Source organism: Palaemon carinicauda, chromosome 41 (genome assembly GCF_036898095.1).
Source record: "Palaemon carinicauda isolate YSFRI2023 chromosome 41, ASM3689809v2, whole genome shotgun sequence".
In the NCBI taxonomy this organism is placed as follows: Eukaryota; Metazoa; Arthropoda; class Malacostraca; order Decapoda; family Palaemonidae; genus Palaemon; species Palaemon carinicauda.
The window spans coordinates 13,858,445-13,883,263 of NC_090765.1; the positions used below are offsets into that span (position 1 = coordinate 13,858,445).

A 24,819-nucleotide genomic window follows, 5' to 3' on the forward strand; every position below is an offset into this window, starting at 1 on the left:
CCCGCTCTCTTCGTATAGGAGCTCGATGGAACTGGATCCCGAGTTAGTGGAGGGAGAGATTGAATGAACGGGACTCAATACCCTATGCCGATCACTGTGACCATCCAGGGATCTGCATTGTGGTGCTGGCCCTTCTGCCTGAGGCATTGCAGGCATCTCCCCACCAGTGGACAGGGGAGAGGATTGCCCTCCCTAGCAGGAGCGACTAACTTGGGAGCCCCCTCTTCCACTTCTTCCTCAGAAGGGTTTGGGTCCCTTAAGGTCTCTAGCAGGAAAGGGACGTTGTGAAACCTTATTGAGGGATCCTGCTGTCCAGTTTGTTGAAGGGTTTGGTGGTTAAGGCTGATTCCTGGGAGGTTGAGGAGCCCTCCCGTAGGGCCTAGAAGTCATGGTTCTATGGAGGAGAGAATCCTTGGAGGATTTTCTCCACTTATAAGCTGCCTTCTTTACTTCTGGGTCAAAGAGAGAAGACCCCTCAAGTTTTCCTTAGGCGCGTTACTTCCGCTTCAGGTACTTGCCTGTGGAATCTCCCAATTACAGTATCGCTTCTTTTCAGGATTACATTTGTCCACAGGTTGACTAAATGGTGGGAAAGGAATTCTAGAGTCCGAGTACCCGACAAGAGGGGAGATTTCAAGGATCGCCTTGAAGAGTCCTTCGATAAATCCTTAGATCTATCAATGTAGCCCAATAACCCTAAAGCAGCATGCATGGGATACTTCGTGCCCTTTCAATGTAGAGGAGCTCAATTGTCTAAAGCAAAGCTGTTTGGCTGGAAAGTCTCGGTACAGAGAAAGCCCTTGTAAGAGGGATCCAGGGGCAAGGCGGGAAGGGGCTCGTTAGCCATATCATAATATTTCCTTTGCAGAACAAAAGGAAGTGGAAGGAGCTTGGATGAAGAGCCTGCCCATAGCGTGCTAGAAGCGCCTGCTATTTGTGAGATAGCTTTCTTTCTAGCCGCTGTTAGTCGCTTCAACCAGGGAAAGACTGTGCAGGTCTTAGGGGCCTCTGGATGCCATAAAAGTGGTCCAGAATCATGTTCTTGCCTTCCGAGGTAGTGATGGCACAGTCAACCCCTCCTACAGACCAGTACTAGCCCCGCCGCCAATAACAGCAACACCGTTAGGGGCAAAGGAGCCTAGAATATCAGAGACAAATGGCAATGGTTCCTGTAGAGAAAACCATGCTTTAGCTGAAGGCAGCGCCGCCAGTGGAGGCACTGCCGCAAGCAGCAACGCATCGCCCATACAGGCACAATAGGACAATGCACCAAAAGGTGGCGGCAAAGCCAGACACTGGCACTCTCGTCAGTCTGATAGCTCACCCCTTGGTGAGAAGCCTACCGACGGACATGGAAGGTCACATAATAAATTCCATGCAACGAAATAAACGCCACACCGTCTGAGACGGCAGCCGCCGTCCGATCGAGAAATCTCAGAGGCTAAGAGATAGCAGCCGTTCATGCAAGTCGGCGCACCGACATGATGACATTACCCTTCGTAAAGGAGAGTTCAAAAAGACTGCGCAGTCCTAGCACGAGACAACATGAGCGAATGCAGAATGGCTAAGCCTAATAAGTCGATGCCACAGGTAAATCGAGAAATCCCAGAGGCTATGAAGGAACGTCAGAACAAGTAAGTCGGAACACCGACAGGGAGAAATCACCCTTAGCAAAGGGAACTCCAAAAAACTGCTCAGTCCAACCATGGGAGATCAAGAACGTATGTAGAATGGCGGCTCAACGGATTCGCCGACGAAGAAAACATTTGCCATCATGGTACAAAAACTGCCGTTAGTAACGGCACACTTAGGTAACAGCATTGCCATCTCCCAAGGCTCTTCCTAAAGCAGAGGCATAAGAACAATTTCCTATACGAGGCTTCATCAGCCGTCAGTAACGGCAGTGTTGGTAAGAATGGCAGCAAAGTCAGACGACATTAGTTCCCACAGAAACATCATGCCGTAAGCAAACCTTAAATAGCGACGTATCACTATCGTATGCCCAAGAAAAGGAATGCCGTCGGAGACGACGAAGTCATAAGTACCGGCAATGCCGTCAGTCTGACAACTCGCCCTTACATAAAGGGGTATGCTAACGGGTCTATAAGACCAGAACCCCAAAGGGATTAGGCCTCACCACAACAATAGCAAAAATACAGCATTATAAATAAAATTAAGTTCGATATCAGTAACGGGAAGACTCACCATGGAGAGGTGTAAAGACAAAGTAAAAATTTTACTACTCTATCTAAAATTCTCGTAGGCTAGGATACGGCAGCACACAAATAGGAAAGAACTCACCCTTCAAAAAAGGGGAACACAATAGAACTACCGCAAGCCAACATGAGAATATGTAAATGAATGTAACATAATGGAAAAACGAACACGCCGTCGAAGGATAGGCTAGGCCTGGATACGACAAGTCAAAAGAAAAATCCCAGAGGCTAAAAGAAAAGGCAGTAAGACAGTCATCTAACCGACTAAACAAGATAAGTGACCTCACCTTTCGCAAAGGGGAACTCCAAAAAACTGCGCCTTCCTAACCCTGAGAGAATTCAGATGCTTGTAGCACGATGGCCAAGAGCGAAAATGGTCAGAGTACCGAGAAATGCCAACAAGTGGAACAAAAATCTCAGACTAGTATGAATGAGTAAAAACCTTCATGAGGGAAGAGACCACTGTCAACAAAACCGGAACTAAAGACCAAAAACAAAAACGGCGAGTCCATGTCCAACTAACAAGTTACCGTCTCTTGGCTAGGCTAACCGAAACTGATACGAACTAAAAAAGACAAATAAAAAAAATGTAATGTAAATGCTAACTTAAAATAGAGCCCAAAGCATCGTAATGCTAAAAAACTACTATCTAACGTGAAACTTACCAAATATACAAGTAAACACGAAAAAGAAGTAATCAGGTACGAAACCCAACGCCTTGGCTAGCTGGACTCGAAGCGCTCAGGCTTCCTCTCACACAAAAGCTAAAATATAACTCCCCGAAGGGAATCAAAGCAAAAACAGCTAAAAGAAAAGGCAGAGAGAGATAGGTACTCAACTTCGACGAAGAAGGGGAAGCCAACATACAAAGAAAATCTTCAAAAAAAGGTGAAAAGAGAGCACACAAAAATACCACACAGAAGCAAATAAGCTGCAGAGAAGGAATGGAGAGGCAGGGTCATATGGGAACACTGAAAGGTGATAGGATATGTAACGGCTCCTCACTTATCCTTCCCTTTAGAGGATTAGACTGGGAAAGGTCTATTCGGGGTGCAGATACCTATAGTTATCTTAGGATACATCCCTGATTAAATACGATATCTTCGGATAGTCGTTCCGGGGGTTAGGACCCCATGATACCTGACAGTAATTCTCTTATAATATCAATCGCAGAAATATTATACTGTAGAAAGTTGCTGGAGGGAACTTCCATCAAGACGACATGGCTCGAGCCCAAAAAGAATTTCTTATACAGTAATGTCCAAAGAAATATGGAGAGAGAGAGAGAGAGAGAGAGAGAGAGAGAGAGAGAGAGAGAGAGAGAGAGAGAGAGAGAATTCCTATGATAACTAATAATGTCTATAAACGAACTGTATGGAAACTGTGAAACCCTATGATATACTGGTGCAGATGTAATATTCTTTATAAGGAGATTTTGAATGTTCAGAAAATTATATAATTCTGTCTTATTCGTACTGTATGTGTGCATAATCGCAATACAGCAACGTGACCTTGATATCAGCTGATGCCAGCCAAAAGTAAATCAAAAGTAATCATTGATTATTGAAATGCTCAAGAAATTTAAAAATATATAAGCATGCTTTAATATACACAATTAAATGCAATGATGTCTAATGAAATATAAAGGTTTACTAATGAACTAAAAATGAAAAACTGTATGAAGCTTCAAAAATGAACTACTGTACCCACATGCGCGTGAGCACACACACATGCACAGAGAAAGAGCGAGAACGTTTTCGCATGATTAATAATAATGGCTAAAACGAACTGTATAAAAACTGATTCAATGTAACATATTGGCGCTGATGTAATATTCATCATGAAGATATCTTGAATAAGTTAAGAAATTATATGAAAAATACGCCATTCATATGTAAGCCATCTTTTGATAAGGTAGCGGGACTTTCAGATTAGCTGATCATAAACAAAGGTAAACAAAATATTAAGTAATTCTTGATTAGTAAAATATTTCTGAAGTTGAAAAATAGAATGCAAAAATACATTAATAGAGCATATTATATCCTATGAAACAAGAAAATGAAATAATGATAAACAATAAGAAAATATTGATAAAATATGATCGAGATGATTGCCGAATCATGTCGCATCATAATAAATCTATGGAAACTTCACTTTTTGAGTTAGACATACGTCGAAATCAACTTATGATGCACCTCTCAGCCCCTATCTCTGTCATAAGTCGACGACTACCTGTAGGTGGCTGGGTATCCCCCAAACAACCCCTATCCCTCCCACTAATAGTGGTCGCGTAGGGTTGCCACCGCACATTAAAGGTTTAATGCCTAACCTTCCAGCTCCGCTGAAAGAATTTCTATAAATAGCATAAGGTTTGTTAGTGCAGGAACAATTAACTTTTATAAACTTTGTTTCCGCCAGTCATCGTCATAAAAAAGTAATCATAATAAAAAGTTACCGTAATCAAAACCAGTTAACAGTAATGAAACACTGTCAAAACACAAGCTCTTGTATGCCAGACTCCTGGACACATCCTATTTTCTAAGGAATCGTTCGTAGCAGTGTTCATTGTATTACAAATACCTCTTTTCTTAATTGAGGTAATTATTTATTGGTTTTTGCTATGCCATATCCTCACTTAACTCGCAATTACACATTATCTCTCTGTTTCTATGTTCAGGTACAGTTAGTGGACTATGTTTTGCTATGCGCATTAGCCCCATGTGCTAGTATTTTAGCGTTATCAATTATACACATCCAGCATCTGTTCGAACATGGACTAAATATATCAAACACATGTTTCTACCCTAACCTTTTATTATTAACATGATCAGTAAAATACAGCCATGATTATATTGCATACAGTGGTACCTCTACATACGAATTTAATCCGTTCCAGAACCAACTTCGGATGTAGAAAATGTTCGGATGTCGAAACGAATTTCCCCATAAGAATACATTGAAATAGGATTAATCCGTGGTCGAGCCCAAAAACCTATGATAACTTCTTAATAAACTACTACACATAATTTTCCCATGAGAATAATGAACACTAAATTAGATAATAGACATGTAAATAAGAAGAATTAGCAAAAAATGATAAATAAGAAACGGGTTTTTAGCGTAACTTTACCTTAGAAACTCCAGCGCAGGTGTTGTTAGTCTTGCTACGCAGAGAGGAGACGGACGGGCGGCGAGGAGGTAGAGAGATTAACTATGATAAACGTACAATATCGTAACTTATTCTAACTTACACTAAGTGAACTTTAACATAACTTAGCTTATTTTTTTTTTTTTTTATATCATATTTTTTTTACATTTTCTTTTTTTCTTTTTGATGATTACGTAATTTTAATCCCTTTCACTCTCTACACTTAAAATTGACTGAATTTCTTTCGCTTCACTCTTTTCGGTTTTCTTTGTTTCACTTTCTTCCGCTTCACTCTTTGCCGTTTTCTTCGAATCACTTACATCCTCTTCATCACGAGTTCGCTTCGCAGTTTTTTTTAAAGAAATTATCGATAGATAATTGCTTGGTACGGCTTTTCAGAATGTTACGAAAGTGAGTTAGGCAAACATCATCGAACTGAGAAACTACACGACAAACCTGCAATTTCTTTGGATGGTATTTGTCGATGAAGTCGACCACGTCTTGATATTTTCCTAGCACCTCTTTTATATGCGTCGAACCTAACACATGTTCTACCTCCTCGCTCCCTTCCTCGTCATCACTCATGTGCTGCGACATAGCATGGAGTTCCTTGAGCTCATCCGCGGTAAGTTCGTCGTGATGTTCGGTGACGAGTTCCGTAACGTCATCTGCGTCGACCTCCAGACCCATGGAATTGCCAAGGGAGACGATTTCCTCTACGGCTTCCGCTGCACCCACAACGGAATCAGGTTCGGGATCAAAACCCTCGAAATCTCGAGGAGAAACTGCATCAGGCCACAGCTTCTTCCAGGCAGAATTGAGGGTCCGTAGAGTTAATCCCACCCAAGCCTGATCTATGATCTTCAAGCAGTGCACGATGTTGAAGTGGCCCCTCCAAAATTCACGCAAAGTTAAGTTGGTGCTTTGTGTGACATTAAAGCACTGCTTAAATAAGTGCTTGGTGTACAGGTTCTTTTAAGAAGCTGTACTTGCTGGTCCATGGGCTGGAGGATAGAGGTGGTATTCGGTGGAAGATACAGCACCTTTATGAACTTAAATTCATCGAAGATATCATCTTCAAGTCCGGGGGGGGGGGGGGGTGAGCGGGTGCATTGTCAAGGCATAGCAGGCACTTTAAAGGCAATTTCTGTTCATGAAGATACTTCTTCACAGAAGGGCCGAAAACTTGGTTAACCCATTACACAAAGAATTGCTTAGTGACCCAGGCCTTCGAGTTGGATCGCCAGAAAACATGAAGCTGATCCTTATCGACGTTGTGTGCTTTAAAGGCCCTAGGGTTCTCTGAATGGTAAACCATTAAGGGCTTGACTTTAAAGTCCCCGCTAGCGTTGGCACATAGGGCAAGAGTCAACCGATCCTTCATTGGCTTATGCCCAGGCAATTTCTTCTCTTCGGCAGTGATGTAGGTTCGACTCGGCATCTTCTTCCAAAACAGCCTGGTTTCATCACAATTAAACACCTGCTGCTCTACGTAGCCTTCTTCCGGCACGATCTTTTCGAAGTTCTTGACAAAGTCACCTGCAGCCTTTGTGTCCACACTAGCAGCCTCTCCGTGGCGAACAACTGAATGAATCCCGGACCGTTTCTTAAATTTCTCGAACCAGCCACGAGATGCCTTGAAATCATCTGAGGAAGGCTCGGTTGAACTCTCCCCAGCATCACCCTCAGAGCTCTCCTCCTTCAAGTCCGTAAAGATGGCGTGCGCCTTCTCGCAGATGACGGTCTCGGTGATGGTATCGCCAACGATCTCTCTGTCCTTAATCCATACTAGTAGAAGTCGTTCCATCTCTTCTATGATAGGGGTACAGTGTTTTGAAATTATGGTGATCCCCTTAGAAGGTTTCACTGCTTTAATAGCTTCCTTCTGTTTAAGGATTGTCAAGATCGTCGACATATTACGGCCATACTGTTTAGCAAGTTCACTCACGCGGACGTCACGCTCATGTTTTTCAATAATTTCCTGCTTAACTTCTAAAGAAAGCATTTCCTTCTTCCTTTTCTCACCACTACCACTACCACTGGCAAAACTAAGCCTTTTAGGACCCATACTTTACGTAAATTACCGTTAAAGGATGCACGTAAAAAATCACGATTAAAACACGGTTAATAGCAGAACGCACAGAGCACAACCGCAAGAAGCCGACGAGAACCGAGGACTGACCCAAGCCACGCTAATTGAGCGTCCCTCCGAGGTTGATGTGCTGCCTTCTATCGGCGGAAATAAAAAACACTTCAGGCGCTATGAGCACCGACTACGCGTACGGGTATTGTTTACTTCGGGTGTCGAAAAACACATTCGGGTGTAGAGTAGGAACGTGTTCGAATTGTACTTCGCGTGTATAAAAATTCGGATACAACCGGTACGACGAAAATTGCTTACTTCGTGTGTCGAAATAAAATTCGGGTGTAGAGTAAAAAATTTGCTCGAATTTTACTTCGGATGTTGGAAAATTCAGACGTAGATACGTTCGGATGTAGAGGTTCCACTGTATTCCAATATCAAAAATAAATAACAGAGGTTTATGATATCAGGCCCTTTATTCTGTTCGAAAAAGTAACTTACTGTAGAAGCACCACATATCATTGTTTTTCTGAACTACCTATGATATGTGCTATGATGACAAAAGGAGCAAAAAGGGTATTTTTTTATCAAAATTTGTAACTTCGTTAATAGAAGTTTCCGCCAGTAGTATGTGGTATTCAAAAAAGTGTATTTGCGAAGATTAAAGATCTATTCAATTATGCAAGTTTCAATGTCCTAACTAATATTGCACCATTCTATAATTGAACCCCAATACGTACTCGGACAAGCTAAAGTTGCATCCACTTCTACTATTGACAAGAAGGGGGACGACCATTTTTCATACAATGTTTTCAAAACATAAGACCTCTTTCAAGAACTTTCAAACAATGCTCTATTAATTTAATTCTCCTGTAATTACCACATTCCATGACATCACATTTCTACTTAAATATTAACACCATTAGACTCTCCCATATTGTTTTTAATAAATCCAGCATCCATTTTTCCCCCACTGAGCTAGTATATTGATCATTCTGATTTGAAACTCTTATGGACATGGTGCTTTACCATTTTTCATTTTACTCAATGCCCACTTCACTTCTATATTTCATATGTATTTCTGACCCCTCCACTCTCTATACTTCTCCCAGCTCCTCACTCTCATTCTCAGTGTTTGATAGTTGTTCAAAATATTATCTCAATCTCCTCGTAATGTCTTCCTCGCTATGCAATGTATTTCCATCTCCATCTTTGATGACTCCCAATTACCACAAGGGGACCACATTAAGTAGTTCATAGCATTACTTGCCTGAGTACTGTATAACCTGAGAGCTAGTCTAGGTTTAGAATACGCAAATTACATAACCTAATAATGGGAAATACTATTATATCAGTAAAGGGTAATTTTCAGGTAACTATAGTATTTATAGGCTAGGCTAGACTTGGATACCTAAATCATCGTACAGTAGGTTAGGCTAGGTTTATCAAAGTATCTCTTGCTTTCTAGTTCACTTTTATATTACAGATGATTATGATTTCTTTTGACTCCCAATTAGCTACAGTACATTAGAAGAGGCATGCACACCACAAATAGGATTTTGCATGGTAAGTGAAGTTAACCTGTCCGGATTTAGTCTGCATAGTAGCACCTTATCTTTGTGGCTATTTAAAAATGAATATATATCCCCTTTTTACTTTTTTCAAGTCAAAATAGCTAGCTTGCGCGATATTTTAATGTCTACTTATTAGCTCCCCTTTTCATATTCCCATACAACATATGAACAAATGATTTCATTCTTTTGTCTTATGGGAATAATTTTTATAACAATTTACAGTAAAATATGTTGACACAAAAAAAAATTTGGATTAAATTTAAATAATTCCATTTTATATTGATTTTCTCCATTCCTTATTCTCATTCCTATGAGCCAAGATGTTTCACAGATCAAATAACGGAATATCACCTCGAACAGCATTTCCATATTTCAATTGATCGGCCAACTCTTGTTCTCACACCACTTTGGAAAATTAAAATTCTCCACTGAACAAACCTCATGGTCATCATTAACCACCTTTAACTTGCCATTTTAGCCAAAATTATGCTTTATTTATGCAGTAATAAAAGAAAAACAAGATCTACAAATTAATTAATACCATTATTTATCAAGTTTCAACCATTATAAGCCTAGGATCCTAAATTCTTACTCCTGATTGGCACTCCACAAGATAAAACACTACTTAAAAGAAAACAATTATAGTCACACCTAAAGGTGTAGCTTGATGTTAATCATCATTATCATAACCATTCGGCAATTCTTCCACTTTGGCAAATTAAGGAAAATGATATTTTAATTATGAAATAAATTTTTGAATATGCTTACCCGGTGAATATATAATAGCTGCAACTCTGCGGCTCGACAGAAAACATACTAAAAAAAACTCGCGAGCGATCGCTATGAAGGTTGCGGGTGTGCCCACCAGCGCCAACTGTCGGCCAGATACCACTCTTGTATGTAAACAAAACCTTCAATTCTTCTCGTCCCGCTGTGTCTCTATTGGGGAGGAAGGGATGGTCATTTAATTTATATATTCACCGGGTAAGTATATTAAAAAATTTATTTTATAATTAAAATATCATTTTTAAATATTTAACTTAGCCAGTGAATATATAATAGCTGATTCACACCCAAGGAGGTGGGTAGAGACCAGAGTTAATTATGTTTACAGCGTATAAGCTAAGAGTTTTTTCATTTTGGCAGTTATCAATATAACAAAACCAAAATAAATAGGTACCTGGTGAGGAAGTTGACTTAGACGATTACTCTGCCTTGTAAGTCTGTCTTCCTCACGGAGCCCAGCGATCCTCTTAGGATGCTGACAGACTCCCAGGAGCTGAAGTATCAAGGGCTGCAACCCATACAACAGGACCTCATCAAACCCCTAATCTGGGAGCTTTCAAGAAATGACTTTGACCACCCGCCAAATCAATCAGGATGCGAAAGGCTTCTTAGCCTTCCGAACAACCCATAAAACAATATTAAAAACATTTCAAGAGACAGATTAAAAGGATATTGGAATTAGGGAAGTGTAGTGGTAGAACCCTCACCCACTACTGCACTCGCTGCAACGAATGGACCCAGTGTGTAGCAGTCCTCGTAAAGAGTCTGGACATCTTTTAAGTAAAATGACGCGAACACTGACTTGTTTCTCCAAAAAGTCACGTCCATAATACTTTGCAGAGATTTATTTTGCTTGAAGGCCACGGAGGTTGCTATATCTCTAACTTCGTGCGTCTTAACCTTAAGCAAACATCGGTCTTTCTCATTCAAGTGAGAATGAGCTTCTCGTATTAAAAAAAATCTGATAAAATATGACAAAGAATTCTTTGACATAGGCAATGAAGGTTTCTAAACTGAGCACCATACTGCCTCAGATTTCCCTCGTAATGACTTAGTACGAGCTAAATCGAACTTAAGAGCTCTAACAGGACATAATACTCTTTCCAGTTCGTTGCCTACGATCTCTGATAAGCAAGGAATATCAAAAGATTTAGGCCAAGGACGAGAAGGCAGTTCATTTTTGGCCAGGAAACCAAGTTGAAGTGAACAAGTGGCTTTTTCTGTAGAAAAGCCAATGTTCTTACTGAAGGCATGAAGTTCACTGACCCTTTTAGCCAAAGCCAAGCACACTAGGAAAGTGTCTTGAGGGTGAGATCCTTCAGGGAGGCTGAATGTAATGGCTCAAACCTGTTCCATCCAGGAGTTGCCAAACGACGTTCCTTAGAGGTCTCGAAAGACTTAAGGAGATCTTGGAGATCTTTATTGTTGGAAAGATCTAAGCCTCTATGTCGAAAGACCGAAGCCAACATGCTCCTGTAGCCCTTAATCGTGGGAGCTGAAAGGGAGCGAACCTTTCTCAGATGTAAAAGAAAATCTGCGATTTGGGCTACAGAGGTACTGGACGAGGACACAGATGCTGACTTGCACCAGTCTCGAAAGACTTCCCACTTCGACTGGTATACTCTAATGGTAGAAGCTCTCCTAGCTCTTGCAATCGCACTGACTACCTCCTTCGAAAAAACTCTAGCTCTTGAGTCTTTCGATAGTGTGAAGGAAGTCAGACGAAGAGCGGGGAGGCTTTGATGGACATTCTTTACGTGGGGCTGACGTAACAGATCTACCCTTAGAGGAAGACTTCTTGGAAAGTCTACCAGCCATTGAAGTACCTCGGTGAACCACTCTCTCGCGGGCCAGAGGGTAGCAACCAACGTCAACCTTGTCCCTCCGTGAGAGGCGAACTTCTGCAGTACCTTGTTGACTATCTTGAATGGTGGGAATGTATATAAGTCCATAAAAGACCAATCCAGTAGAAACGCGTCTATGTAGATTGCTTCTGTATCAAGGACTGGAGAGCAAAAGATTGGTAACCTTTTGGTCAACGAGGAGGCAAAGAGGTCTATGGTTGGTTGACCCCAAGAAGCCCAAAGACTCTTGCCCACGTCCTTGTGGAGGGTCCATTCCGTGGGTATCACCTGACCCCTCCGACTGAGACAGTCTGCCAAGACGTTCAAGTCCCCCTGGATGAATCTCGTCAACAGGGAGATGCCTCGAATTCTAGACCATAAGAGAAGGTCCCTTGCGATCTCGAGCAGCGTGAAGGAGTGTGTGCCTCCTTGCTTGGAGATGTACGCCAAAGTTGTGGTGTTGTCTGAGTTGACCTCTACCACTTAGTTTCGAAGACGCTTCCTAATATCATCAAGGCCAAGTGGACTGCTAATAGCTCCTTGCCGTTGATGTGCATGCTCTTCTGACTTGAGGTCCACAGACCCGAGCATTCCCGACCGTCCAGGGTCGCACCCAACCCAAACCCGACACGTCTGAGGACAACAAGTGGTTTGGGTTCTTGACTGCTAGGGATAGTCCCTCTCTCAGAATGATATTGCTGTCCCACCATTTCAGGCATGCCTTTATTGGTTCGGAGACTGGGAATGATACCGTCTCTAATGTCTTGTCCTAGTTCCAGTGAGAGGCTAGATGGAACCGGAGAGGCAGAAGGGGAGTCTCCCTAGTGAGACAAACTGCTCCAGGGATGAGAGAGTCCCTACGAGACTGTTCCAACTCCTGACTGAATAAACGTTTTCTTTTCAGCATTAGTTGGACTTCGAGCAGGGCTTGACTGCGAATCTCCATCCCCAAAAATAGAATAATCTGGGATGGGATCAGTTGGGACTTTTAGGTTGACCACAAGTCCCAACTCCCTGGCCAGACTCAACGTCCAATGTAGATCCTGCAGACAGCGAAGGCTGGACGATGCTCTGAGAAGCCAGTCGTCCAAGTATAGGGAGACTCGGATCCCCGATAGCTCGAAACTGGTACCCCACATTCCTGTAAACAAACCTCAGAAACGGTTGGGAATCCGGGTGTATAGGAATGTGGAAGTATGCCTCCTGAAGGTCGAGAGAGACCATCCAGTCGCCTTCCATAAATGCTGTCAAGACAGCCTGGTAGACTTCATCGTGAAGTTTGTCTTGACAATGAACACATTGAGCGCACTTGCCTCTTACGTACTCCTGCAGTGAACATGGCTGCCAAATCATGGAGCCATCCCTGAGGGACTTGTTCCTGCAGAGAGCGTGGCTGTCAGATCATTGGAGCCATCCCTGAAAGCCTTGTTTATGCATGACATAATTGTACAGCAAAACTTCAAAGGCTCGAAAACAGCTGTGAAGTTGACCTGTAAAATCTTGGAGCGTCTCATGGCCAGGCGCCAGGGAGAGTCTATGAGGTTTGAGAAGTCTATCTGGGCAGAGGCAGGAACTCCCAAGCCGAGAACTTCTCTCGTGTCATATCAGACTCTCGCTCTATAAGCCAGTTTAAAAGAAGGGAAAGCAAAGGCTGTATCCCCCAAACTCCTCCTGGTGATAAACCAGTCGCCTAGCAAACGTAAAGCTCTCTAGGAGAGCGAGAGAGCACTAGCTTATAAAACAACGGCTTCGAAGTAGCTAGGCCTAGTGTAAGCTTTGACGTTTAGGCGAACGAGGAGCAGCAGTTACAAAAAGATCCGGACAAAGATCCTTAAAAATCAGCATGATTTATTTAAAGTCCATAGAGGGCTAAGCAGCTTTAGGCTCCTCTCCGTCTGACAGAGTCCTCAAGGGAATATCAGTAGGAGGGGGAACAGCAACTTCCTCATCTGAAAGAACCTTGTCCGATAATACAGTAGCCGAGTCTCAAGCAAGGGAGAGACCTACCGTGGTGGCAATGCTTTACAAGCAGAGTCCACACGCACTGGTGCATTAGTAGCGGACCAGGACGCAACGTCATGTAACTGCTTGACAGTCTGTGAACTGTCAACAACAACAGGTGCGAGAGACCAGGACGCAACGTCATGTAACTGCTTGACAGTCTGTGAACTGTCAACAACAACAGGTGCGTGAGGACGCATAGCGTCCACTCGAGACTGCTTTGACCGCCTAGACTGAGCAGTCAAAACAACTCTAGAATGCGGAGGTTGACGCTCAGCGTCAAAACAAGTCAACTCCGATTGTTAGCGAACGTCCTGAACGTCAACAGGAGCATCAGCAAGTGGCCTAACGTCCAAATGTGGCTGAAAATCCACACGAGACCGCATCGAGTGTGGTTCTAAACAACCTGACTGACGTGACTTAGCTACGCCAACGTCAACAGGACGCACAAAGGAACGTTAGGGTGGCTGAAAGCCAGGATCTCGATGAGATAAACGGCTAGGCTCAACGGACTTATCGGCAGAATAGTCTTCCATAAGGGAGGCAAGCTTATTCTGCATGTCTTGCCGTACAACCCATTTAGGATCAACAGAAATGGTTGCGGTAAGAGACGAGGGTAACGTCTGTGACCGCAAAACTTTGCCAACAAAAAGACTCTCGGAGTCTGTGTTACGCTTTTGATAGGCGGCGAGCAGTCTTCCGATGACTGCATAGGGTCAGAGCTGTCCTAATGGCTACAACCAGGACGCTGGACCTGTCCTGAAAGGACTGACTTTCGCTTAAGGGCCTCGAAACCTTGTTTCAGGTTTCTTATGCGAAAAGCCTTCGGATGAGGAGGAGAAAATCGTCTCTCTCGCCTTATGGTAGGGGTGATCTTGGTAAGATACACCCGATACCATAGAGGGAACGTCTGTTCGCTGATCAAGGCCTCTCGAACCCATAAGTCGTATGACATTACTTCTCCCCTGGGCTTGGGAGCTTGCAAGAGATCCCGGACTAGGCGAACGACAGGCACGAACAGACGAACCCTCGGTCGCAACACTGATAACACTTTGCGCAATATCACTTTATCACTACGATTTTCTCTTTTACACTTATTTCACTGAAATCGAAACTTTTACTGATTTCTACCTGAAGCATGCAATTCTACCCTCATCAAAAGGTAGTAATTGCGAAATCAGTCGTATAATGCAAGCACATTAATACCAGCAAAAAACAGTAAACATATTTTAAGATAAAAAATTCAGTGGCTAGGGAAGAGACTAAACACTAGTTCATTCAAAACTACGTTTTCAATCTCTCACCGTACATTGCCTGGGGACGAGAATAAAAAAATAAAACTAAAAACGTTTTATCCTTTCTCCCCGTACAGAGACTAGGGACGAGAGTAACTCGAGAACAACGTTACCCGCTTGAACGGAACGTTTTCTCTCCTCTCTCTCCCTCCGTCTCTATCTCTCTCTCTCTCTCTCTCTCTCTCTCTCTCTCTCTCTCTCTCTCTTGATTTCGCACCTAAGAGAAGAGCCCACTTACGTTTCGTCAAAAAAACATGTTATTTGACCAAAGGAAAAAACTGAAAGGTTTTTCAATTATAAAGTTCCTTTAAAATAGAATTTAAAACATTTAAGCTTTGAAAGAAGAATGAACAAAACGTCAGAATCGATTTACTCTTTCCTGCAAAGTGAAACCGTGATACTCTCTCTCTATCATAACGATAGAGCGCAAACTGCGTAGCATAAATAAACTAAACGTTAGTTCATCTTTGAAACAGAACGAAGACTATTCAAAGAAAATCTTTCATAAAATATCTATCAAAAAATATTCATTTAAAAAGTTTTAAATCATTAGCTCTTTAAAAGCTATTTACGATTGAAAGGGCTCAACGTTGTTTAACTTCGGTTTCCAAGTTAGGACCGCCTACTCTCAGGAAAGGTCGCATATAAACAAATCATTAAAATTTATTTTTATGTTTATTATAAATGGAAAGTTAATCGAAGAGGCCTAATAAAGGCGGTGATATATAAAAAAAATATAGAGGAAAATCTATAATTAATTTATAACGTGATAAGATAATTGCTAAAAGCCTAAACACACTTCCGTCTAAGGGAAGGGTCGGCCATTTAAAAGTCAAAGAAAGTCCATACTCTCTTTGTCATCAAAAATTAAATCTATCCAAAAACGAGTTCAAGATTTAAGATGAAGATAAAACACCTGCACTGCGAAAGCTCAAACCAAAATGAAGTACTTCACCAAATATGTTGAGAAAACTCCAGGTTCTACAGCGAGTATTGATACGTCTTGTCGTCAACGTCGACAGAGAAGAATTGGAGGTTTTGTTTACATACAAGAGTGGTATCTGGCCGACAGTTGGCGCTGGTGGGCACACCCGCAACCTTCATAGCGATCGCTCGCGAGTTTTTTTTAGTATGTTTTCTGTCGAGCCGCAGAGTTGCAGCTATTATATATTCACCGGCTAAGTTAAATATTTAAAAATACAAAATAAGAGGCCCTATAAAAAAACAAAAACAAAGAGAAACTATGGATGTGGCCTTACTTCCCGTGCCGGTGTTTGTGCCGCTACTGGTACCAGTGCCCGAGCTGGATGATGTGCCAGATGCTGCAAAACCAGAAATATATCTTACTAAAAGATGTAACCTCCTCATCATTATCTTAAATAAAATAATACATATAGCAAGTCAAGTGCCAAAGTGTATGGTAATTATGCTTAATATTATGGAGTCTTAATAAGATAATGTATCATGATCTGATGAATTAATAGTTTTCAAGTATGAAAACTCATTTTATAAGTTTTGCATCATGACAAATATTAACATAAAAGAATATACAAAAATTTTGATATTCAATATATCATCTAAATAACTTTCAAATGTAATAATTTATTACTTCCAGTACTGGTGCCTGTGCTACCAGAACTTGTGCCAGATGTACTACCAGATCCAGTGTTGGTGGCAGCTAAAAGATAATAATATAGTGAAGTGATTATTAAAATTAACCTACAGTGAATTACCAATGAATTTAAAGTAAAGATTAGTATTGTAGGCATATGTTGCTTATAGGCTTAAACTTCTCATATATGCAGGCTGTTAAATGTTTTTAATATACAAATCACTGCCTTAGATAGTCTTCTGTAGTAGTTAAAAGTGTGACTACAAATACAAGTACAGTACAATATCCAAAATCTAAAAAGTCTAGTGTTAGCCCACAGTATTCAAGTATAGGATATAGAGCAGAAAGCACACTGGCATCTTCAAATTACCAAACATTTAATTTGGTTAACTGAAGTATCATTTGATGAGTGTTGATGTGGTAAAAATACATCTTTCATGATCACAAATATCTCTGAAAGATAATTCCTCCTTAAAACAAAAGTAAGGTAATTTTTTAACAGTTTTTCTATGTTAGATAAATAAAGTTCTTGAAGAATGAATAGATAAATAAAGAGTCAAATCTCCAGGCATTAGGTCCATGGTCATTAATTACCAAATGTCTTGAGAAATTATGAGCGAGATAGACAGAATCAATTATTATATGATAAAGCTGAATATGAAATCCTTAATCTTAAGAGTACCAATCTATGATTGAAATGAAATTAAAGCATTAATATCCTTTTCTTGAATACACCCATATGTTTTACCTTATATGCATCTTGGCCGATGATTTAGGCATCTGAAGCCTCACAGCAGAATGTTTTATAATTATAATGCAAATGATATCACACTTCAAACCATAAAGTAAGATTATCTATGACAATGCTTTGCAAGGAGAATTACATTATGTTGCCTGTGGCACAAATATAATGTAAACAACATTAAAAATTTAAAGATGTTTTGTAATTTCAAGTAATTATATGTATATCAAATTGATTTTCATGTATGAACAAATATGTATAAAGATGTGTCCAATATACAAAAAGATAAATCAATATCTTTCAATATAGATTCTTTTATTACTTCCAGTACTGGAGAGTGTATTGCTGGTACTAGAAGAGGATGTACTACCAGTCTTGGTATTAGTGGAGGCTGCAAATATCATATAATGCATGAGTGAAGTGTACAATTGTAAAAGTTCTGGTCATCTAAATTTACAGTACAGTACTCTGACATACAATAACTGTACCCGAGTAATGATTTGAATAGTATACTGGAAAAGAAAGAGCTTATGTTATATAACATGTGAGAGTTACATGTTAAAGTAAAAATTGTCACCATATGTTAAATGTAATACAGTATTATTTTTTGTGTTGGCACAAATACTGCTAGAAGTACTAGCACCTGAACTACCACACTGTGAGGAAATTGCAAACAAAATAGTAATAATGGATAACAGCTATTTTACATGTAACATGTTTTTATATTGCCATTTGATAATAGTTTAAATGAAACTAAAGAAAATGCAGTTTATACTATATGCTACTACTTAGAAATTTTAATAAATTTATTATTTCTATATTGCATTCTCTGACACTTCATATTGCCTCCTCAAATCTGGTAAATGTTGATGTCTACCCTAAACTCCAATGATCTCCCATTTTCTTTCATTGTAATAGTACTGCCCCTCTAGTGGAGCACTGAGATTGTATGGCAGTGTATGACAATAAGAAATAAGAGCACTAGGTTATCCTATAATTGTATAGCGAAGACAAAAAGACTTTTAATACTAAATAAATACCCATGCGGGGCAAAATGCAATATCAATACAAATAATGTAATGAATAAGAATTTCTACCCATTTACTTTTTCCCATACTTAATACTATAATCACATATCAACTATAGTACCCAACACCTTGCATTACCTAACTCTGTAACTTGAAACAAATATTAGCATTTTAATTAAAAGAAAACTTTTACTTATACCACATCCCCAACAACTACCACCAAATCCAATGCCCGGTAACCCTAATAAGAGAAACAGGCTTATCTCAAGTAATGCTCAGTGAAAACCGACTTGGTGCACCACTGAGCCGTTACCAAAACTCTTTCCAAAGAGAGATTCTTACAAAAATTAAAAAAGTAGATGCATTCCTTCATTTGATCTGAAGATAATTAATTTTTAGTGAGCTTCTGTCTTTAAACCCACACGGAGTGACAGTATTCTTGAAGAGAGGAACCTTTGGAATCCTAACCCACAAAAAAATAAGGAATCCTTCTCCTAATGTTTTCCGACTTGTACATATAAAGCTTAATTGGTCTAATGGGACAAAGACATCTATTTTCATAAGTACTGATTACCTATTTTTCCAATAAGGAAATCTGGAAATATAAAGGAAGACCTCTCCTCTTAAAATATAAAACTCTTAAAATCATATTTAGCCCAGAAGGTAAGTAAGAAAAAATTCTAAACACCAAGTCTTGCTTATAGTATTGGAAAGACCCTTAAGCTTACCAATATGTTTATCAGAGGCCAACGCTAAGAGAAAAAGAGGCTTGGCTGCCGGATCCTTAAGAAGACGATCGTGCAGATTCAACACAATTACTGTTTAAGTATTGCAACTCTAAATTCCAATAGACCTTTCTAGTAACCTATAGCTTTTTTGATGCAAAGGACCTGAATACATCCATGATAATACCAGAAGTAAATAAATCCAATTCTAGATGCTTGGATACAGTATTAAGTATGTACCAATAACTATTAACAGTCAAAATTTCCTTTTATAATGCAGTATAGGAAATGCAAAAATTAACAATATTATCAAAATTGGTTGTTACTTAAACATTCCTGGACTGTCAACAATTAAATCATGCACTTCATTGTCTTTGACACAAATTATTGGTAGATTGCTTTTTGGAACGTAATATAGATACGCTAGACGACATAGAAAACCCTTTTGTCTGAGAATATGGCAGTTTGATTCAGTGAGTAAGGGATTGGGTGAACTGACCTCAAAACTGGTTGCCTAAGAAGATTGAAATCTCCTCGGACACTGTAAACCACACACACTGAGACCAAAATGGAGCCATCAGTCCTCCTGTTGTTCAAGATATCCTGAACTTGCTTACCACAGCCTGAATCATTAAGAATCGAAAAAAGGCATACAGGTCCAAATTCGACCAGTCCTGTAATAGGGCATCCACTTTCCACACTAAGAGATCTAGTAGCAAAGAACAAAAGACTTCCACCTTCATTTTGAGTGAGGTCACATACGTGTCCATGTTTGATCTTCCCCACCAACTTCAAATCTCTTGACACACTAAACAATGCAGAAACCATTCGTTAGGAAGCATTTTTCGTTCATTGCTTAATTGATCTGCTAATATGATCCTCTTCCCTATAATACACAGTCAGAAGAATTATTCTCCTCAGACCTGTCCATTATTATTAAAAGGAAGAGATTCACCAGTCCAATGAGTCAAGTTCACTCTCACAGAGCTGGTTCTGATCTGTCGAAGATGACAATACTTCCCTATCTGGAACAAAGATCCCACATTGATTATCCCTGCTTCTGAATATAAGCCAATGCTGTCGTGTTGCCTGAAACATTGCCATACAGTTTCCCATTACCAGACTCTTCTGAGTCGGCAGGGCCTTGAGTATGGCTAAGCGTTCAAGGGAACAGGTATGCCAATACCTTCTCTAACCACCTACTTGACAGAAGAATTTAATCCATGTTTGTGCCCCACTCTTCCTGGGAACCATCTGTGAAAAGAAATCCTGAATCTTTACTTCACACAACGCTCCTTGATTCAAGCGACAAGGATCGTCTTACCATTTCATAAATTATAGCTAGTTCTACATCGTTCATATGCAAATCATGTCCAGATCAGCAGTCCTGTCCCAGTGACAATAAAGATGTAACTGGAAATTTCCCATTTGCAACCAAACTATTGAAACTAACTGAATCCTTTTTTCTTTTATGGTAAAATTCAAAAAGAACTGTTGCTATAATCATTCCAAACTATAGAATCCTTTGAGTTGGAATTAGAAGAGACTTCTCCACATTGACCAGTATTCACATACTTATTCAACTCAATAACCTGATATTGAAAATTAACCAGTCGTCTAGGTACAAGAGAACTCTGATGTCTCTGATCTACTTCAAAATCTAAGCCATCACTCTGGTGAATATGGTGAATATTTGAGAAGTTCAGACTCAAAACACAAGCACCTGTATTGATATATTCTTGAGACATCCATAAACTAAAGGAGTTTCTTTTGATTTGGGATAAACTGGAATGTGAAAGTAAGCATTTGTCAAGTCTATTGAAAACATCTTATCATCTTTCCCCACTGTCCCCAGGAAAGAAAAGTTCCATCTAAACCTTCTTGAAATCTGTATCCCTGCTTAGAATCGAGACATCCAGAACTGGCCTCTAACCACCCAATGCCCTAGGCAATATGAATGATCTACTGTAAAACCTTGTTGAAGGATCCAAGACTTCCTCTATCACTTTCTTCAAAAGTTTTTCACTCTCTATCTTCAAAATAGTATGTACTTTGGGCAAATTGTTTAGGTGACTTGGAAAAAGAAATGATACCACTGACAGAAGAGGATCAGAACACAGAAGAATTTGGCATACAAACCTGATAGAAGTTGAATACCTTGGAAAGGACCATCATTGAGTCCTCCTAGAACCTAGATCATCAACAAGTCCTGCTGGCACTTGTGCTAGGGCTTCTGTTAAACCAAAATCTTGATGATCTATCTATGCTCCAAAAGGACTCTTTTAGAGGTACAGCAGTATAGTGTTAAGAAGGAGGTGGCAAAAGACAGCAAGAGATAAAAGCAACCCTTAACGAGATATGACCTTAAAGGCATCACTAGGTTCTGAAGGCCACCTGTATTACAACACTAAAATTCTAGATTTTGATCCAATATAGGACCAAATATTGAAGAAGTAATCAAGAGGGTGTTTGTGAGCCTCAAAAAGCATCGATAACATAGAAAACAGTCGTTACCTATGCTTAACAACAAAATTCATAAATACTGCAGAAGTCTTTGCAGATGTATCCAAAATATCTGCAACTATAAAATCTGCAAAAGAGAGCACTTCCACTATAGTACTATCTATTATATTGCCAATAGAAAGTAGAGTACAATATCTATTAAGTCAACCCAATTGAAAAACCTGTATTCAATAACTACCTTTTTACAACATTAATAAGACGACTCAAAATAATTATTTTCATCTGGGGGTAACAATAAGATTAGGAAATTTACTTGTTTTATAAATTAATGTCTATTTTCCTGAGAGAATGTCATAACATCAGATAGGAAGAACTGTTAGTAGAATTGCCTTCCACCTGAGACATCAATTTATTCACTTTATCTATAAAAATATTAGAACATTTTGGATAATAAGTAGACTTTGTAGCATTAGCATTATTAGAAAACACCAGTGAATAAGAATAATCCAAAATTACCTGAATTAACCTATTTGGATCTATCTCGGCAATAAGTTTTCATAACGACTAAAATGGTAATACATCATCAGAGTCGATCTCCTCCACATCCATCCCTCCTCACCTTCTGGATCCTGCTTTGTTGAAGCAACCAAATTCGTGAATATGGGATTTCCCATTTGTTTACTACTAATGGGAACCTTAGTGTCAACACAAGGCAAAGGACCTGTTTCAACTACAATGCTGAGGTACTAACAACTATGTTAACACCACTAGAGAAAATTGTGCTAGTGACCAAGCCAGCACTAAGCTGAATTCAAATGCCTTACAAAATATGATACAACCATTTTTCAGGTCCAGCCAAAATCAGTCAAGACTTTTTCAAAACTTTTGTACCAGGTTCCGCAGGAACCATACAGTAACTCACACACTAGATAATGGTATAAAGAGGTTGGTCATGAGCGCTTACTCCAGCGTTGGAGGGAAATTAGGATCCAATCCATCAACCCAGCATTCTATCTCTAAATCAGGTGGTCGTAGAGTATAAACTGGATCAAGGAAAGGCAAGGATTTTGCATTAGATGGACCTGAAGTAATTTGAGAGTGATGCTTGTGATGACCCTGCTAAATCTCTAGTTAGCTGTGTACCATCAAAACCCTTACTGATTGGTACACAAGAACAGCCAAGTAAAACCTGAGAAGTTAGCATAGGGTTTAGAACAGGATAGGTTGGACTACAATCACTGCATTAGCCTCAAGCCGAACTATCCTTTTCTTACATGGACATAGCAAATTGAGTATAATTCTTGTGAAGTTCAGCACTACCAATTCCAGAAAACTCAGTAGAATCTCAAGTAGCATTATAATTACCCTCCCAACTTTAAACCACTCACCTAGTCTTCTCAAAATTTTACCCTAAACTAAAAGTTACTTTTCTTCGTTTGGTGTTAGTCACAGGCAAGAAGTCAGCCACAAGTTGATCGTATTACTCTAGAAGACAGACTGCAAGTCACTAAATTCATCACAAGGATTGTTCAAAAATCCCAATGTTTCCCACAAAACTTGATACAAAGAGAATGAGGATCTTTATCACTTAGCAATGAATTCTTTGAATAATCTCCACAAGAATGCATAGCAAATCTAGTAACATTGCCTATTAATCAGCAGTAGCTAAATAACCTCTTAAAATACAAAAACACCTCAGGATTTATGTTAAATCAATGAGAAAACTGAAAGCACATCGGCGTAAGATACCCAAGCGCTCGTTCCCATACACTGCCATATAAGCTTAACACTCCACAAGAGGGTCAATATTAGTAGTAAAAGAAAATAAAAAATTTTTAGGTTTTAGGGTAGAAAACATTTAACCAGCCTCAGGAAGGAAGATATATGACTGCCAGAGGATTTTTATAGAAACAATAGCAAACTAAAAGTAGTGTGCTAAATCAAAATAGACTGCACTTGCCAATTTTCTAATACAGTACGATGATAATAAGGTCTCCAAACTATAGGTAGATGAGAAATGCAATTACAGGACAGTACTTTGGGTCATATGTATGTTGTAAAAGTTAATGCATATAAAGATGCACTTTTAAAATTTACTTTTAAAAGCTAATATCCTAGATAAGAATATTACAGTGATGTAATTGCATTAGGATTTTTTTTCAAAATGTCAAAATTTTATCTTCATATATGTCTAATGTATAAAGTATATAAATATTCTAGTGATGCCTAATGTAGGATGTATTACTTCCAGTGTTGGTTCCTGTGGTGCTAGAGGTAGTGTCACTTGGGCTACCAGAGTTAATGTTCGAAGCTGAAAAAAAAATGTACATTTAATAAGAAACTGTTTACATACTCAGAAGGCTATTTTACAGTATAGTATAAAATATTCTATGTTTATCAGTTGTTTTGTGAATGCAATTCATTTCAAATTTCTACTGTAAATGCTATTAACACTAAAGTACGACAAGAGGTTTTTGAAATTAGGTATTTGATACATCATGCAGTTTCAGAATACAGTGCTGTACATAAAAATAAGTTATACGTTGTTAATTTTCATAAGGCACTTTCCCATTTCTATACTTGATAAAAAATGTTAACTGTTTCCATAATGTACAAAAAGGTGTCCAAACCCAAAGTGTACTCTTTGTATATGAAATGTTGAATTACTTTCAGTATTGGTTCCTGTGATACTAAAAGTAATAAAACTGACTGTCTCAAATGCTGTGAAAACAAATAGCTATGTGTTAAGTACAGTATAAATAACCAAATCTACTATGAGATGGACTTGGCTGACATCAGTGAAAAGTACAGTACTGTATAATCTTCATTACTAAAGTATAGTTGTGAGTAATCAAAATGGAAATTACATATGTAAAAAAAAACACATTGCAGTAACTGTAAATTTAACATGGAAGAATTAAAATTGTTTATACAATGTTAATGCACTACTGTGTAATTATTGCAGCCAAACTTGTTAAAGCTTACTTTACAATTCTTGCAAGCAAATTTGTTATAACTTACTTTACAATTATTGCAAGCAAACTTTCTATACCCTGATTATGTTGTACAATAGTTATATGTTAAGGAGTGCCACTCAAGCCCATTAAATCAATGTTATTTTGGGCTTTCCCCAAGGTCTATCTACTATTATGTTTCTCAACCTTTTTTTTTTTACTTAAAACCCATTTCAGAGATCATTTTAAACACAAAAGATTATACATTGGAAATTCTCTTAGCATTTAGATTTTTTAATATGTTTTACTTTATCAATGCATAAAAGCTACTTTTAAAGGTGACTAAAG

At 39.3% G+C, this 24,819-nt stretch overlaps 1 pseudogene; it reads right to left on the bottom strand.

The window, feature by feature from the left end:
* LOC137632237 (mucin-21-like) overlaps positions 1-24,819 on the bottom strand; it is a 200,600-nt pseudogene that overhangs the window by 75,407 nt on the left and 100,374 nt on the right.